This window comes from Manis pentadactyla, chromosome 1 (assembly GCF_030020395.1).
Source record: "Manis pentadactyla isolate mManPen7 chromosome 1, mManPen7.hap1, whole genome shotgun sequence".
NCBI classification, from domain to species: domain Eukaryota; kingdom Metazoa; phylum Chordata; class Mammalia; order Pholidota; family Manidae; genus Manis; species Manis pentadactyla.
In genome coordinates this window covers 205,045,837-205,062,739 of record NC_080019.1, presented here as the reverse complement: position 1 = coordinate 205,062,739, position 16,903 = coordinate 205,045,837, and the positions used below count along the sequence as shown (strand labels likewise).

Sequence of the window (16,903 nt, the reverse complement as noted above, 5' to 3'; positions counted from 1 at the left end):
GAGTCATTGAAGTTGGTTGATGGCATATGGTGTTTATGACACTATGCTCTCTACTTTGATGTAGCTTTAATTTTTCCAAAATGAAAGTTATATTTTTTTATCCCTATTGTGGATCCTTATGATGGAACTGGTCAGTATCTTGACTGTGATAGTGTTCACATGAATCTACATGTTGGGTAAATTTGTGAAAAACTGAACACACACACATGCACAAATGATTGATTATAAAACTGATGACACCTCAGTAAGGTCAGTGGGTTGTATCTGTCAATGTCCTGGTTGTGATAACTGTGCTATGATTATGAAAGATGTTACCATTGGGGGAAATTAGGTGAAGAGCATATGAGCCTGTGCTATAGTTTTTCTGAGCAATGCATATGAATCTACAATTATCTGAAAATAAAATATGTTTAAAGTCCTTACAAAAGATTAGAGGAGAAAATAACAAGTATTGGCAAGGATGTGAAGAAATTGGAACCCTTATGTATTGCCATCGGGGATGTGAAATGGTACAGACACTGGAAACAGTAAGGCAGTTTCTCAAAAAATTAAGCATAGAATTACCAAATGATCCAACAATTCCACTCCTGGGTATATATCCAAATGAATTGAAAGCAGGGACTCAAAAGAGATATTTGTACACTCATGTCCATAGCAGCATTCTTCACAATAGCCAGTAGGTGGAAACAATCCAAATGTCTGTCAACAGGTGAATGGATAATGAAATGTGGTAAGTTCATATAATGGAATATTTTCCTGCCTTAAAGGGAATAAAATTCTGACACATGCTACAATTTGTATTAACCTTGAAGACATTATGCTAAGTGAAATAAGCCAGTCACAAAAGGACAAGTGTTGTATGATTTCATTTATATGATGTACCTCATAATAGTCAAATCTATAGAAACAGAAGCTACAATGGTGATTGCAAGGTTCTGGATGGCAGAGGGAATGGGGGATCTAGTGTTTAATGGGGACAGAGTTTCATTTTTGGAAGATGAGTAAGTTCTAGGGATGGATGGTGGGGATGGGTACACAACCCTGTGAATGTATTTAATGCCACTGAACTATATATTTTAAAATGTTAAAATGGTAAATTATGTTATGTATATCTACAACAATTAAAAAGAGATTGGAGATAGCAGATTCACTGATGTCTCAAAAGAGGTAAAAGTGAGTTATGATCAGATGTCATCAGGTTACCTTATTCTCTGTTTGGAATGACACAGTCAAAGGCAGAAAGAGGCCGTTGACAGATTCCCTCTAGGTGGCCTGTGTGTCCATTTCAGTGCCATCAAAACAATCCCTTCAGACAGTTGTGACATCCTCAGTATGGGAGTACCTAAGATGCTGAGAAATCAACAATCCAGTTATCAACATCTGAGGTGACAGCCATCTAGGAAGGGTTACCAGGCTCTGATAACATATAATGGAGGCCCAAGTAACTAGTTAACTCCTACATATCCTTCAGATCTAACTCTAATGTCCTCTCTCAAAGAAGTCTTCACTGATTTCCCTGCACTAGATGGTGCTTCTCTCTTTCAGGATCCCCATATATGCCAATATACCCAGGAGAGTCCTAGTTTATGCCATTTGTCTGGATAAATTATTAATAGCACTGAACTTCACTCTCAGAAGAATCCAGGGTTGGGTTGTAAATCATATACTCACCCCACCTACTATAGATCCTGCTAGCATCTCTTAATTGTGACTAATGCATTGTCTAATGTTGTCTCCTAGCTGTTGTGTTAAAGCTCCTAGAGAGCAGGGAGCTTTGTTCACTGTTATATTCACAATATCTACCAAGGGCTTTATGTTTAATATGAGCTCAATAATATTGCTTGGATGAATGAATAGTTCCACTATTTTGTAAATGTCTCTGGTGGTCCCTTTAAGATTCTCTCCTGGGAAGAGTGTAGTTAGCCCACAGCCTCTCCCAGACAATGACTAGCGTGGTGGGGTACCAGAGCTGGGCCTTCCTTCCCAATGGGCACTCCTCTAATGGCCAGTCTTTGCTCTGGGGCTCCCCATTGGCCTGGCCAAGGATATTTGAATGCTGCACTGGTCTGAGGTTCTTTCCACCCAAGCCTCGTCTTTACCTGTGTTCCTTTCATGGGTGTCCAACCTGCACTTCCATCTGACCCTCTCCTGCCTACTTCTGCTCCCTTTCCCCTTTTATTCCTCACAAGATGCTCCCCCAGTAAATTTCTTACATGTCTTGCCTTGGGGTCTGCTTCTTGGAGGATTTGAACTGGCATTCCATCACAATAGGACTGAAGTCGAACCTGGGTCCGGTTGAATTCTTCCATTCCCACTAAGGCAGCCCCTTCCTTCTGGAGCGAGGTGAGCCCCTGCCGGGCCTGCTCTCCATGGCTGATTCGGCAATGGGGAGTGCAGTCTCAGGCCAGGCCTCTGGTGTTTGTACAGACTGTTCTTTGCCGTTTCTCCCCTTACTCCTGCCCAGTGAGCTCAGGAAAATAATCTTTTGGTCTCCTGCCCCCTGCCTCTCTCTTTCTCTTCTTCCCTATGGGTCTCAACCTTTGATAGTTTTCCTCCAATTCTTATTTCCTTTACCTCCCCCTCCAAAAATTAGCCTTATGAACATGAGTTTTGCCTGTAACATGAACTAAGTCAAAAACAAGTAAGAATAAGATAACAAGGAACATACTAGTGAAAGCCTTGAAAGTGTCCACATATTGTCATCAGCATCTTCACAGATATCTCGCCTCCTCTAATTAAATCTGCTTTTCTCCAGCTGCAATGTTCAAGATCAATGAAATAGATAAGGGACATTGATTAAATGGCTCTAGCTCTGGTGGTACACAAGCCCAGCTGCACACTGCAGTCCCCTGGAAGCTTCTTAAAAAGGAATGCCCAGGCGCCACTGCTGAACAATAAAAGTGCTGATGCTGAGAACTCACTACAAGAGGTTCAGACTTTATTGTTTGGAGGTGGAGCCTGGCCATCAGCTTCCCAGGAGATTAGAATGTGCATCCAGGGTTGAGAACCACTGGCAGAAGAAGTTTCCCACATACTTTCGCTAATTCTGTCAGGTGAGTGCTACGATCTCATTTTGCAGTTGAGGAAATGGGCTCATGGGCCAAGTGGGATGAAGAACCGGGATGCCCCAGGTCTGTGACTGGTGCTCGGCAGGGGCAGCCTGAAGCAGAGAGCGGTTTCCCTCTCTCCCTCCCCCAGGGCACCTCCACCCAAGCAATTCACCAGGTGTGGCTTATGGCGCCATTCTTTACATTAAGACTTAAGGCGTGGTTTTTTGTTGTTTTTTTTCCCCTCTTATGCAAACTTCCCGTAACAGTTGTTTATCCAGTTATAGCTACCTCAGGGGGCAGAGTCTTATTGTCATGGATTTGACTGTTGAGTCCAGCACAGTGCTTGGCCGAAAGTCAATACTTCCAAAATGTTTGATAAAGAATTGTCTGGTTATATGTTGGATGGAATGGATGGAAGGAAGGAAGGACAGATAGACATGAATGGCTGGGGATAAGCTGAAAATGGATTGAACAAATGGATTGGCAGTCAGTGAGATGGTGATTGGATGGATGGGTGAATGCAAGAATGAATTTGTCTATACCCAGCTTTGCATCACAAAGGATTTGAAATATAGTAAAATTTAAAAATAAAATCATAGCACCCTCTCTGTACCTGATTCCCCTCTAGGCATTAGAATGCATGCATGAAAACAGAATACTTCCCTTGTGAACCTTACATTTTAGCAGTATGAGACAGATAATAAATAATAAACATAATAATGAGTAAATTATAGGGTATATTAGAAGGTAAAAAGATACTGATGAGGAAAGAGCAGGGAGACATTGCAAAAGCCAGAGAGGTGGAGGTGGGATGCCATTCTAAATGGAAAAGTCAGGGAAAAACCTCATGGAGAAAGTTGCACAAAGGGGTGAGGAAGGGAGCTATACAGCAATCTACTGGGAGAATGCTCCAGATAAGAGGGAAAGGCCTGTGAGAGGGAGTTACTTGGGAGTGTGCCTGCTGTGTCTAAGGGATAATATCAGAGGCCAAGCAGCTAGAGCCCAGTGAGTGAAGGGGAGAGTAGGCAGGGGTCAGAGGTTACACTGTGACCAGGTCACACAGGCATTGTAAGTGATGGTGAGGGCTTCTGTGTTTTTGCTGAGTGACACGGAACCATAAAAGGTGTTGAGTAGATGAGGGACAAGATCTGGCTTAGATTTTAAAAGGATCACTCTGGCTGCTCTGTTATAAATCAGTAGGCAGTTAGGGTAGAAGTGGAAAGAGCAGAGAAGTCAGCTAGCTAAGAGGAGATAGTGGCTCACACCAGGGTGATGGCAGTTGAAACAATGAGAGGTGATCAGAGTCTGGATATATTCTAAGGTAGATCCAACAGGATTTCATGGGTTTTGGATATGGGTGAGAGACAAAAAGAGGAATTAAGATTGACACTGGGGTTTCTGGCTTGAGTTAATTGCAAGAAAAGAGTTGCCATCAACCTAAATGCGGGAGGCTGGGGTCAAGTCAAGATTTGGGGAGGTGGGCAATCATTAGTTTAATTTTGGACAGAGGGGTTTGGATGGACACTGGATAGCCAATGGAGATGTTAGATAGGCAGTTGATGTTAGTAGGAATTTAGGAGAGGTCTAGGCTGGAGATGTAAATGTGGAGTCACTTACATATAAATTGTATTTAAAGCTATAAGATTGGGTGAGATTATCCAGAGAGTGATAGGGATGGGGCAGAGAAGAACATGAAGGGCTGAGCCCCAGTTCATCCCAACATCAAGAAGTTGGGGAGAGAAGAGGCCCAGTGAAAAGGGAACCAGAAGGGGAGACCAATGGGGTAGGGGGCTGACTAGGAGAGTGCAGGTCCCAGAAATCCAGTGCAGAAGGGATCAGCCAGCTGTGCCAAATGAGATAAGAGGCACAACTGAGAACTGACCATGGATTTTGCCAAGAGGAGGCCATTGGTGACCTTAGCAAAAGAGGCATCTGTGGAGCAGCAGGAGTGAGCACCTGATTGGAGTGGGTTTAAGAAATATGGGAGGGAGGAATTGGAAACACCTAGGGCGGCAGTTCTTTTGAGTTTTGCTGCAAACAGAAATGTAGTAATTTGTTGCTTGGTAGCCCCCAGTGACCTTGTCTCCTGGTATTCAAATTCTTGTGTTGTCCCTTTTCTTGGATCTAGGCTATCCCTATGATGGGCTTTAACCAAAATAATGTGGCAGAAGCCACACCATGCCAGTTCCAGGCCTCGGCCTTCAGAAGGCCCAGCAGCTTTTTCACTCTTGGAACCCATGTACCATGCTGAATGAAGCCCAAGCCACACAGCAGGCTGTGGAGAAGGGAAGCAGAGGTGCTGGGCTCAACGGGCCCACGGGTTGCACCAGCCACTGGCCCTGTGACACCCTCACCCAGTGGAGCCTCCAGAAGGCTACAGTCCCAGGTGATGCCACATGAATCATAATAACCACCCATCAATTCACCAAATTGAAGAGATAAATAAAATGGTAGTGATTTGAAAGCCACTAAGTTTGGGGGTGAATTTTTATACTGCATTATCTAACCCAAATTGGGAGACATGAAGGGGTAGCTAGAGCTGGAGAAGTCATCAAGATTTTTTTTAAGTAGTAGTATTATCACTACTTTTTAAATCAAATTATTATTGACACACAATATTATATTAGTTTCAGATATATAATATAGTGATTGAATATGTTCACAATAGGTCTAGTTACCGTCTGTCACCATACAGTTATCACAATATTATTGACTATATTCTTTATGCTGTACATTACATCCCATGTCTTACTTATTTTATAACTAGAAGACTGTATCTCTTGATCCCCTTCACCTGTTTCACCCACCCTCCCTCCCCTTGGCAACTACCAGTTTGTTCTTTCTATCTCTGAGTCTATTTCTGTTTCATTTGTTCATATGTTTTGTTTTTTAGATTCCATATATAAGCGAAATCATATGGTATTTGTCTTTCTCTGACTTATTTCATTAAGCATAATACCCTCTAGGTCCATCCATGTTGTTACAAATGGCAAGATTACATTCTTTCTTCTGAATAACATTCTATTTTACAGTTAGATACAGATGTAGATGTATAGATACAGATCACATCTTTATCCATTCATCTATTGATGAACACTGAGTTTGCTTCCATATCTTCATTATTGTAATAATGCTACAATGAATGTAAGGGTACATATATCTTTTTGAATTAGTGTTTTCATTTTCTTTGGATAAATATCCAAAAGTGGAATTGCTAGCTTGTATACTGATTCTATTTTTAACTTTTTGAGGAGCTTCCATACTGTTTTCTATAGTGGTTGCACCATTTACATTCCCACTGAGAGTACGTGAGGGTTCCCTATTCTCTACATCCTTGCCAACATTTGTTAGTTCTTGTCTTTTTGATAATAGTTATTCTGAGCTGTGAGGTAGTATCTCATTGTGGTTTTGATTTGCATTTCCCTGATGATGAGTAATATTGAGCATATTTCCATGTACTTGTTGGCCATCTGTAAGTTATCTTTGAAAAAAATGTCTACTTAGGTCCTCTGCTTATGATTGGTTGTTTTTTTGTTACTTAGTTGTGTGAGTTCTTCATATATTCCACCCCTTATCAGATATATTGTTTGCAAGTATCTTCTCCCATTCAGTAGGTTGCTTTTTCATGTTGTTGATGGTTTCCTTCACTGTGCAAGAGCTTTTTAGTTTGACATAGTCCCATTTGTTTATTTTTGCTTTTGTTGCCCTTGCCTGAGGACACATATCTAGAAAAATATTGCTCAGACCAGTATCAGAGAGCTTACTGCCTATGTTTTCTTCTAGGAGTTTTATGGTTTCAGATCTTACATGTAAATCTTTAATCCATTTAGAGTTTACTAACTGAGAAAATGGCTCAGTTTCATTCTTTCATATGTAGCTGTCCAGATTTTGTTGTTGTCATTGTTTAAAAGATGGGAGAAATAACAGCATGTTTGTATTCTGGTGAGAATGATCTAGAGGAGGTTAAAAATGATGCTGGGGTAAAAGAGGGGGAAATGTCCATGAGTGGATGGAGGGCAGGGCCCAGTGCACAAGTATAGGAACACAAGTGCATAGTCGTTTCACCTGTGGCCACAGGCAGGAAGGCTGTTTGTGGGGAGAAATGCTGGTGGGAGGGTCGGTGTGTGGTGGGTCTGCAGACATTCTGACTGCTTCAGTTTTCTCCGTGAACAGGAAGTAGAGACTGAGGACAGGAGGAGGCATTAAAGGTTTGGGGGAGTGGAGGAGTGAAACAGTTGTGTAGCAGAGCATAGGGAGGCAGAGTCTAATTGCCAGGCAACACTGAGGGCTCTCAACATTCAAGGTCATGAATTTTAAAGTGAGCATAGTCAGAGCGGTTGTGAGCTTTCCTGCAGCCATGTCTGGCTGCAGCTGCGCAGGGGTGAGGCAGAACTGGCTGAGAGTGGGACGTGCCTAGAGTTGTGGCTTTGCCAAGCAAGTGTGGAAAACATTAATAAATGAAGAAATAAAGACTGGAGGAAATGTAATCAGATTAAAAACTCAAGACCAGGGGCCAAATTAGAAAGTGGACTGAGGAGTGGGGACGGAGGGAAGAAGGAAAGAGAGTGAGAGAGGGGAAAAGAAGGAAGGAAATATGGTCATGTATTACATTGGTCTTATTAGGCAATCACACAAGTGTGGATGACTATCAAATCCTGTACAAAACACCTTTTGGGGAAGGGTGCCCAGGAGGGTGCCAGAAGCCTGTGACAGCCTTGGGGGTGACCCCTGAAGTGCCTGTCCCCAACCAACCACCTCCTTACTTCTGCTCCCACCCTGCCCCGTGACAAACCTGGCTCCTTTTTCATTTGGTTTCAGTTCTGTTTGCCATAGGGTGGATAAAGTATCTCCCTCCCTCCCCCCTCTCCCAACCTTCCTTTCCCATGTTAGAGAAATACTCAGAGTTGGGGCTGGACTGCTCCCCAGGAGACTTTTCTCCTAGAACATTCGTAATAGCAAAGGCCAACAGCTTGGCCACAGGAAAGCCAACTTCTGGCTTCCAGACTGGGAAACCAAGTTGGCCAGCCACAGAGACCAGACCTCAGTGACCCTCTGGCCACACGTCAGGGATCTGACAAGAGAAGGAGAAGCCATCAGGAGATGGGGCTCCCTTGCTCTCCATACCTTTCTGTGTGTCCTTGGAATAGTCACCTGTTCCCCGGTTCCCAGCAGAATTGCCTGTTAGAAGATACAGATGGACCCTTACCCCAAGCTAGCGGTAGGATATAGAGATCATTATTTTCAACAGATTCCCCTGGTGATCTTAAGACACAGTTAAGCTTGGAAACTACTGATTTGTCTTTTTAGACCTCAGTTTCCCCATCTTCTGTAAAAAACGCAAGAATCTAGGTGTGCTTCACAAGCACAGGTTTGCTTTGAGCCCCACCACAGCCTGGAGTGTCTCCTTGTTCCCATTTTTGAGGTGGGAGGAATGGAGATTTTTTAGGCTCAAAGGGATGAAAGGGTGGGCCACACAATCTCAAATGGCTGTTCCAGTGCTTGGCTTTTAGGACTCTAAGAGGACCCAGGTGGACCAATGGAATCCACCACATAATGCTCAGGGCTGATTCAGGCTCTCACAGGCCCAGGAGACTGTCAGGTGATGGATGAGTGTGCGATGTGCCGGTGTGTCTGGGTGTGTCACAGCACATGCATGGGCAAGCTTCCTCCCCACAGAAACCCTCCCCTCCAGCCTCTTGCCGCCCATCCCATGACCCACTTTGGAAATCTCCGCTGCCACCTCTTCACTCCCCGCTAGCTCAGAGTGAGTGATTTATGCATAGTGTGGGAGTGGGGTGAGTTGGGAGGTGGGGAGGTTCAGTCTGGCTGAGTCACTTGAAGGAGGGTGGGGAGAGTAGACTGGGCCAAAGGCCACTGCTTCCGTGTGCCTCTTTTCTCTTGACAATGCCCATTGAAAAGTTGTCGGCAAGGGTTGCCCTGTGACACGGTTTTCACTTAAGAAAAGCATTCTGCTCCTGTTCTGATGGAGGGGCGAACAGATGGGAAGAAGCCTGGAGGTCTATAGACACTTACGAAGCTATTCAAATCATTCAGGTAATCAGCGCCCAGAATCGGGCGTGGGGAGGAGGGGAGAATGGAGAGGCGATGGCTGTGGTGGCTGATTGGATAGTGGCCTGAGCGGGGACAAGTCAAATGGGCACCTAAGGTTTTTGCTTGAGAGTCTGGGTGATTGTAGGCATTGTTCATGGGGATGGGGAACACAGAAGGGAAGAGATCATGTTACCTTCAGATTCATGTCCCAGATGCCAGGCGCCTGGTGGGCCCACTGTAAAGGTAGTGAGGTGCTGAAATGTCCTCTTGGATGAGTCCTTTGAGGGGCTGTTTCTGTTTTCCTGGTGGGAGAGTGGTCTAGTTTTCTGGCACCAGGGTTAAGGTCCCTACCAGCTCCAAAGGAGCTCTGGTATGGATTAGAAACAAGCAATCTCCAGATAATGAGAGAAAATATTTGCAAATCATATATCTGATGCAGATCTAATATCTAAAATTTATCAAGAATTCTTACAAATCAACACTAAAAAGCAAACAACCCAACTAAAAAAGGGACAAAGGATCTGAATAAACATTTCTCCACAGTAGATATATAAATGGCCAAAAGCACATGAGAAGCTGTTCAGCACCATCAGTCATTAGAGAAATGCAAATCAAAACCACGATGAGAGATCATTTCACATGCACTAGGATGGCTATATAAAAGAAAAAAACAACAGATAGCAAGTGTTGGCATGGACGTGGAGGCTTTGGAACCCTCAAATATTGCTGACGGAAGTAAAAAATGATGCAGCTGCTCTGGAAAGCAGTTTGGTGGCTTCTCAGAAAGTTAAACGAAGAATAACCACCTGATCCAGCAGTTCCAATCCCGGGTGTGTACCCAAGAGAGTAAAAAACATATGTTCACAGAAAACTTGTTCAAGATGTTCATAGCAACACTATAACAGCCAAAAAAAGGTAACAACCCAAGTAATGAATGGGTCACAAAATGTGGAACAGCCACAGAGTGGAATATTATATAGCCATAGCAGGAATGGAGTGCTGATACATGCTACAGCATAGATAACCTTGCAAGTGTTATACTAAGTGAAAGAAGACAGTCACATGAGACAACATATCATACAGTGGATTCCATTTATATCAACTGCAGAATAGGGGAATCTATAGAGACAGAAAGTGCGTTAGTGGTTGCCAAAGAGTGGGGAAGGAGGGAAACTGGGAGATAGGGGATTGTTTTTGGAGGGATATAAATGTTCTGGAAATAGATAGTGGTGGTGGTTGCACAAAGTTGTGAATATACTAAAACCACCCAAGAAGCAAAATGAGCCTTTCTTCCTGCTTTAGGCATAGTGGTTGACTTTGGCCCCAGGTCTAAAATTTCTCACTCTGCACAACCCTCCAGCTGCAGTTCCATCTAATGCTTGAATTCCTTAAGCCAGTCTTATTCCACACACCCAAACTTGCTCATTCTTTTCACTCCAAATTTGTTTCCTTTCTGTCTTCACAGAACCCTAGCAACTACTCCCTCAGACCTTTCCATGCTCCATCCTCTCCACCAAGCCACCTTCCCATTTCAAAACCCTGCTCTCTCCCCACGTCTTCCAGGAATGCTCTTAGAAGAACCCCAGTGACCTCCCATCAACTCTTTGCACTTGTGAAAACAACACAGTTGCTAGACTCTAACCTGGATTCTGCCACATAAACCCTGTGTGACTCCACAAGAATCATATAACTTCTCTGGGCCTTGGTGTCCCTGTACATTGCCACATATCTTAGTCTGCTTGGCCTGTGGTGAAAAACCATAGACTGGGGGACTTAAACAACACAAATGTATTTTCTCATAGTTCTGGAAGCTGGAAGCCTGAGGTCAGTGTGTCAGCATAGTCAGGTTCTGATGAGAACTCTCTTCTTGGCTTGTAGACAGCTACTTTCTTGCCATGTCCTCACATGGCCTTTTCTCTGTGTATGCTCATGGGAAAGAAAGACAGACAGAGAGAGACACATGCAGAGAAAGCACTCTGGTATGTCTTCTTCTAAGGCCAGTAATTCCATCATGAGGGCCCCACCCTCACCTGTTTAATTACCTACCTAAGGTCCCACTTCCAAACACCATCGTATTGGGGATTAGGGCTCCAGCATACAAATTGTTGGGGGAGGGCACAAACATTCAGGCCATAGCACCATGCTTACCTGCCAGGTGGGATTACATAGAATTATGGATGTTTAAAGCTTTGTAAGTGCAGAGCCAGACCCTTATGAAGGGATATTACTTTTCACTGTGTGTTTCTTTCAGGGAAATACCACACACTGTTCATAAACATCTGACCTCCACTACTCAGGTGTACAAGGGCAGGGGATGTGTCTGCTGTTTTTGGAGTGTTCTCTCATCCTGTGAGGCCTTACTACCAGAAGCCAAAAGCCAGAATTCCTCCTCTGTCTCCTGGGATCCTAGAGTGATGTTTTGCCTTGGGTCATAGGTACTTGAGTTTCTGATTCTCAGGCATGACCATAAAGTTGTGAAGGTCAGGGGCTCTTCGGGGAGAGACTTCATTGCTTCCACACCTCAGTTTTCTTGTTTATAAAATGGGGATAATAAGAGTCCCTATCTCATAGCATTGGGAGAGCTAAGTGAAAAAACCACAAGGTAAGCTCGTAATAAATCTCAGTGGTGAAGGTGATGTATTAGTTATCTATGGCTGCATAACAAGTCACTCTGGCACTTAATGGCTTGAAACATCAATAATTATTTATTCTTCCTTGCTGTTTGAGTGGGTGAGGAATTCAGGAGGGCCATAGCTGAGAAGGTCTATCCCAAGATCTCCCATGAGGCTAAAGGCTTGACTCAGCTGAAGGATCCAATTCCATGTGGCTCACTCATATTCCCAAGTTGGTGGTAGCTGTTGGGGAAGGGGAACCTTATTGCCCTCCAAACTGGCTTCTCCACAGAGCTACTTGAGTGTCCTTACGACATGGCAGATTGAGATTCAGAAGTGACACACTGTCACTTCTGCAATATTCTATTGGTCATGCAGGTCAGCCCTAACTTAATGTGAGCTGTGCAGAAACATAAAATTCATAAGGTGAGGGTCACAGGGGCTCATCTTAGAGACTAGCTACCACAGTGATGCTGGGTATGTTCTTCATGAGACCAACTACCCAGCAACTTGAAAGTGGCTCAGCTAGTATTTGAATTCAAATCTGTCTAGCTCCATGATCTTAACCACTACCCTTTGTTGACTCCTATTATCTCCATGCAAGCAATCACTTATTCACTCAATAAACCTTGTTTAAGCACCTATTGTACTATGAGTATGCTAGATGCTGGTGATGCCCCTGCCCTCAAGGAGACCCACAGTCTAGAGGGTGTGTGGGTGGTGGAGCTAAATCCATATCTCAAGTCTTCTGGCTTCAAGTTCACTACTGTTTCTATTCTGGAATACTTGCATCAGCGGGGAAAATCACTGGAGCCTGGAAACTCCTTTGGCAGAAAGAGGTGCAGGGGAATTACAGAAAATGAACTGAATTTGGAACCAGGAGTCCTAGAGCCTAAGTCTGTCTCTGACATTGATTTGCAGGATATCTTTGATAAGTCCCTTCCCCTCTCTGGGCTCAGTTCCCCATTTGCAGAATTGCCTGGAAGTACCTTGCCTGTGTGAGTAGTTCAGTTACCATTTATTGAGCACATACTATGGGCCAGATACTGTGCTAAGTGCACAGCAAGGAACAAGATAGAGTTCCTGCCCTCCAGCTGCTCACATCATTGAAATGTAGGCTGAGAGACAATAAACAAATCAACCGTGAACAAACCCACTACAGCCAGCTGAAAACTATGAAAGGTGAGGTTATAGACAGGGGGCAGTGCTTTACCCAAGGAAGGCTTCTCCAAAGAGCAGCAACTGAGTACAGATTTAGTGATGGTGAGGTGTCCATGAGAAGATTGGGGGGCAAGGGTTTAGGCAGAGGGACCAGCAAGTGCAGAGGAAACAAGAAAGGACAAAAGCTGGCTGTGTTTGCTTGCAGCAGGGAACCTAGGGTGGCTGGAGGCTAGTGAGCCCAGGGATGAGGACAGAGGGTGGAGGAGTAGATGACAGGGAGCAGACCTGGGGAAGAATGCAGGTTGACTTGTAAGTCAGGTCAGAAGCCTTTGGAGGGTTTTCAGTAAGAGCGACCTGATGTGTTATCAGAAGGGCCCTTTGCGTGTTGTGAGGGGAGTGGCTCTGTTCTTTCTGGCAAGACCTCTAAATATCCCAGCCTGGGAAAGCTTTAGGACTTGGGATATGGAAAGTAAGGGCACCACCCCATGTATCACTGAACAATCCACCAGCCTGAGCTCACCAGCCTCCCAGCTCTTGGAGGGCCAGAGAGATGGAAATTGGCTTTGGAGAGCCATTTGCCAGGAAAGGCAACCTGGGGCTTGGGCCCCAGAAGCCATTCCTTAAATGCTCCATGAAGTTTTCCCAAACAGCCCTGGAACTTCTAGATACTTTTTCTAGCCAATAGAAATTGACCTTTGGTTGGATGAACCCAAACTCATACACCATGGCATTCAAGGCCCTCCCTATCTGGCCCGGTCTTCCTTCCAAATTCTGCCCACCATTCCCCAGCCTGCTCAGGCCAGCTTGACTACTTACTACCCCTTGAATGCTGCCTTTACTTTCCTCCCTCCAAAGGTTTGTTTGTGCTGTTCCCCCAACTTGAAATACCTCACCTCTCCCCACCAGATCTTGTTCAGGTATCTCTCAAGGCTCCATCTCAAAATGCATATCTTACATGAAGACATTTTGTGTTTTCTTTAGCTAGGCTTGTCTCAGCAGATTTTTAAAAGGTTTTTATTAACATTTTTTATTGTGGTAAAATAAAAATAACATAAACTTGGCCATTTTAAGCATTTTTAAGTATACAGTTCAGTGTCATTAAGTACACACAGTGTTGTGCAACCATCACCACCATCCATTTCCAGAACTTTGACATCATCCCAAGAGAAGCTCTGTACCCATATAAAAGCTTTTTAGTGGAACCTGTATTTATCAGAACTCTTTCAGTTAGAAGTGACAAAAAGCCCAATGCAAATAATTACTCCAAGAAGAGAAGCCATTGGCTCACAAAGATGAAAATTCCAGGTTAATCCCCAGGGATGGCTAGATCTAGGAGCCCAAACAATATCATCAGGCTCTCTTTCTCTTGGCTCTGTTTACTCAAGTGCTGGCTTCATTCACAAGCAGTCTTCCTGGGTGGCAAGATGGCCATCAGCAGCTCCAGATTTCCATTCTACCAGCTCAGCAACCCCAGAAAATACAGGCTTCTTTCCCAAGAGTTCTGGCAGAATTTCCAGGGGTAACTCTCATTGGATCAGATGGAATCATGTGCCAACCCATGAACCAATCACTGTGTTCTGCTAGAGAGCTGCTGATTGGCCAGGCTGGTGTCACATCTCCGACAGGTGGGAGGTGGGTCATCCCTACTTTAGGTACAAAGCCTGTGGTTAGGAAGGAGTAGTTCTCCACAGGAAAAGAAGGGTTCTGCCACAAGAGAAAGAGGAATCAGGGACCCAACAGGCAAAACAACATCTGGCCAACCACTATAATACTTAGAAATGTTACTGTGTTGATCTTTTTCGCAGCAAATAGCTCCACCCTGACATGGAAGGCAAGATCCCAAGAGTCTCCTTAATTATTTCCTCTCCCCTGTCCCCCGAGATTGTCAGTTACCAAAACCTTCCTCCTCAGTATCCCTAGAAGCTCTTCTCCCAACCCCAACCCCTTTGTTCCTGCCTCATTCAGGCTACATACCCCCATCTCCTGGATTATTGCAGTGCCCTCTATACTACCATCCCCCCTCCCTCCCAAGTGAGATTTTTAAAAATCTAAATCTGACCGCAATTCTTCAGAACCTTTCACTTTGACCTCCCCTTCTGTTATGAGGCTCAGTCAGAACTGACCACTGCTTCTATCTGTGAACTCACACGCACCCTGTCAGTCAAGTTCTTTGGGGACTCACCTAGTGCCTTTCCATGCTGCTCCTTGGGCCTGGAGTGCCCTTAGCCTTCTTCTTTGCTTGATCTTCAGCCAAAGTCCTTCAAAGTTAAGTTGAACCATCACTTCCTCCAGGAAGCCTTTCCCACAGCCACCCCACACCCTGTGGTTAATGCCTCTACTGGGCCCTCACAGAGTGCTGTGTGCCTACCTGTTCATAGCACTGAGTGTAGCATGTTTTCAAACTTTAGCCTCCCTGTTTTTTAAGGAAAATGGGATTTTAAAATTGAGGTAAATTTGTATATAGTAAAATGCACAAATATTAAAATGTTTACCTATCTATATACCTGTGTTACCACCCCAAAGATCAAAGTATAGAATTTTTCCAGTACCTGCTTCCAGGTCTATAACAGTCCCTTCTAGGCAGTTCCCACAGGTAGCCATTTTTGAAACCTTAGATTAGTTCTGCCAGTTTTTGAACTCCTAAGTAGAATATTTACTTTCTTTGCATTTGGTTTCTTTTATCCAAAAGAAAGATTTTGTCTTTCTTCTGTGTTGTTGTGGGCAGCAGTAGCTCACCTAGTTTTATTGTTGTATGGTATCCCGCAGTTCATAGATTCTAGTTTATTTTATTCCATTGTTCATAGTTTACCAAAATTTGTTTATTCAGACTCCTGTTGATGGATATTTGGGTTTCCAATTTGGACTATTATGAATAAAGCTGTTATGATTTATGTACAGTTTTTGTGGACATGTTTTCATGTCTCTTGGAGACATACCCAGGTGGAATTTTGGATCATAAGGCAGATCTATGTTTATTAAAGTTGCCAAGCATTTTTCCAAAGTGCCTATACTATTTTGTATTCTCACTAGGTATGTATGAGAGTTCCAAGTGCCTCCATATCCTGGCCATAACTTGATGTTGTCAGCGTTCTTAATTTCAGCCTTTCTGGCAGGGGCCTTGAAGGAGCTCATTGGGTTTTTCATTCTTGTTCATTTATGTTACCCAGAAGCCTTACATACCCCACCCCACCAATGCCATCTTAGGTTATTGTCTCAAGGCGCTTGTCCTTTTCTGGTTCTGCAGAAAAAGAGAAACAGAATCTGTTCCTGATTTTTGAATTTCACAAGTTTAGGGTCTCAGGAACAACAGGAAAAAGTTTGTGTGCATTGATGACATGATTGATATGGGAAAATGCAGGGAATTTAGAAGCAAGCCTCCACCTCCCTGAAATCAGATAAGAGTTTCTAGATGTGAAATGTGTTAAGGAAACCTAACTCAAAACTGGGAGTCAGAAAGCCATGCAGGGAGGGCCCTCACACACCACCATTTGTCACAGCTTGCATAAACCAGCAGGAAGAAAGATTTCCTTTCTGCCTGGCAACAGCAAGCTGCCCTCAGCTGCTGGCAATAAGAACCACCACCACTTTGAACTCTCATTTTCCTCCAGTGAACTTTTGTTCAGAGCAGCCCTTTCCAATGTCCTCTTTTCTTCTTTAAAAGGATGCTCTCCTCCTTTGTTCTCCAGACTTGTCTATGGTTGACCATAGTTTACTTATCTTCAATTGCAGTTCTTCTGCTATTCTCACATAAACTCAGTTTTGCTGGTTGAATTGTGTGCATCTTTCTTTTAAAAGGCAGAACAGACAAGGGTGAGAGAGCTGGAGCAGCAGCAAAGAGAGAAAGGGATGGCACAAGCTCCTGATAAGAGAGACACTTGAATCTGTCCCTTTTTGGGCATGGCCCTGAGCTTGAAGAGACCCCAGAATCCCTGAATAAGTTAAAAGTAATTGAGTGTAGGAAGGGCCTGTGCTCTTCTCGTAGACAGGCTCTCTAGAGGAAAAATGGCTGTGTGTATCTGAGCAGAAGAG

General features: G+C 44.0%; 1 protein-coding gene across 4 annotated transcripts in view; it reads left to right on the top strand.

Annotated features, from left to right (window-relative positions):
• The first annotated feature begins 8,838 nt into the window (after window positions 1-8,838).
• HRH1 (histamine receptor H1) overlaps window positions 8,839-16,903 on the top strand; it is a 96,583-nt gene continuing 88,518 nt past the window's right edge. For 3 of the 4 annotated variants that reach the window (XM_057506605.1, XM_057506607.1, XM_057506602.1), the window contains exon 1: window positions 8,840-9,104. The gene's annotated coding sequence lies outside the window, so the exon portion shown is untranslated. Of the gene's footprint in view, window positions 9,105-16,903 lie in introns of all 4 variants that reach the window. The other variant, XM_057506606.1, reaches the window with a different exon arrangement.